The following is a 2,382-nucleotide window of genomic DNA, read 5'->3' on the forward strand; positions in this document are numbered from 1 at the left end:
GGTATTTGAAGCCAATTGGGTGGTGTGCTAGGGGTGGTAGTCTGCCAATTTCGGAGCTAATCGCTCGGAAGAGTGGGAGTGTGAAGGAGAGAGAGAGAGAGAGAGAGAGAGAGAGAGAGAGAGAGAGAGAGAGAGAGAGAGAGAGAGAGAGAGAGAGAGTGCAACGGCAGGCTAAATAGTACACGTGCGACAGGGAGAGTGGCAGTGTATTTAAGAAAGGCTATTTAGTGCATTACACAGCAAAGGACATTTACGGGTCTGCGTTAGAATCTTGAAAGCATGCAGTTTGAGGCGGACGAGCATTAGACAGGGTAGAGGGGACATGCTTTGAGAAAAAGGAAAAAAGGAGGTACCATTGTGTCGCACTTTCTTGCATTCTTGGTCCTTCGACCAGTTGAGTCAACGCTTCAGTCACACACACACATTCTCTCATAGTTTCGAATCATACGTGACATGGGTTCATTCGTGCGGTCTGGTTTAAGGGTGATCACTCTTCATCAGATCATACTAATTTTACGGGCTTGTTCGCTACGTGAGTAGTTTGTAGGCGTGCTTAGGCGCCACCTTGCAGCGCTAGTCTGCTTCGTGTATCGGACATGGCAAGGCTTCAGATCTTCGCCACACCTCGGCTGTAATCTCTGATGTAACCTGCAGAGGGAGGGAAAAGAGGGGAAGGGAGGGGGACAACATTCGCGCATATCAAATACATGGATTCGAGAGTTCTTTACTTACCTCATACTCGTCTTTCCTCCTCGGGGTAGAGTCCTCGGGGATATGGTTTCTGGAGTCGGGGGGGCAGTGTGTCCTTATAGGTCGTGTGCGGGGAAGCGTAAAAAAAAGAGAACCAGAGGTGCCTAGTGCGAGGTATCTAGTTAGTAGATGTATCTTACTATCGGGGTCCTTAAATCTCCTTCAACGCTGTGACGTTCTAGGGTTCTTCGGTTCTCGGGTCAGCTCTGTTCCCTAATACCTTTGAACGTCGTACTTTATAACATTTACATCGTTTTATTTTACCCTTCTTTTACATTCCCTCATTTATACCGTTCGTTTTACCCATCCTTGGAAGCCGAGGTCTTCCTCCCTGCGAGAGTTCATGAGTCAGTCGCGTACCTTGAAGGCAGAGTATCGTGTCGTAGATCCGATCCGTCCTCCAGGGCTGGGCAACCATCTTCTAATAACCTTAAAGAGAGAGCAGAGTAGGGTGCACAGAAAAGAACTCTCCCGCCCATCCCATATTTCAAATAAAGCATGCAATACCCGTTCATTATTTCGAAGACCTTTATTTTTGCAAAATCATAGCACGTGGATTTAAGAGGGTGCAGTCGTATTTGGCCGGACACGGCAATGGCTAAAGTGCGTACAGTGGGGGGTGTCGTTTCGCAGCAATAAAAACGTTAGAAAGGGTTATCAATTCACTTGTAGCAAACTAAAACGTCTATCAGTTGGCCGGGGGCTCGGGGGCGTTTATTTCATAATTTAGAAGCATAGTCAGACTAGTTGCAATCAGATTTCCTATATGCATACCATGTGCGTGCGTCATAAGCGAGGTTATACATCAGCTATATATATAAAAAAATATAATACATTGTACATTTGTAATCATCATTTTCAACGGGATTCTTTTACATTGTTCGTTGAGTGAGCTCCCCTTTCTTCTTGTCAAGTGTACAAAGGGTCATATATGTCGCAGAACATTAAGTTTGTATAGTAAAAAGGGACACCACGAGGTGTTCGTAAGTTCCTATTGATACCGGCGCCATTTTGGGCGGGGCCGGGTTAGTCCGGAAGTAGCATCAGGGAAAATGTTTCCTACAACCGGCAGTTGGACCAGAGTCCCTTTCGGCAGTTCTAGAATTCATGCTAACAGAAGGAGTGGCAATGTCATGTTTATTTCGTTGGCGATCAAGGCAGTTGTCCCTTACCGGAGGCCTGCAGTGGCCGAGGGTTCCTCCGGGGATCTTTGTAGAATCTTCAAGGCTGTGGAGATGTGGTCGGAGGTGGGGGCTCGTGCTCCGGTGGGCGAGCGACCGAGTTATATTGCTGTTCAAAGTTACTCTAGCGGCCGAGACCCGCCTTCCAGCGGACCCAGACGCCAATTTGAGGCCCTGCAGCAGTCCCCTCTCGTCGAGTCTGCAAGAGTGGAAGAGACCTTTCCGAGGACAAGTAGGGAATGGAACTCTGTGTTGTGGAAGTACGGCCACCTGCGGCGCACGTTTCGGTGCTGCACAAGTATCGGTGCAGCCGTTGCATATTCGATGTTCCGAAAATATGGGCACCGTTGCATGTTCGGTGCTGCGCAAGTACTGGGGCGCCACCATGGTATGTTCGGTGCTACGCAGGTATTGGCACCGCCGCTTGGCTGGGGGAGTTCGGCGTTGGGCC

Source organism: Lissotriton helveticus, chromosome 7 (assembly GCF_964261635.1).
Source record: "Lissotriton helveticus chromosome 7, aLisHel1.1, whole genome shotgun sequence".
Classification (NCBI taxonomy): domain Eukaryota; kingdom Metazoa; phylum Chordata; class Amphibia; order Caudata; family Salamandridae; genus Lissotriton; species Lissotriton helveticus.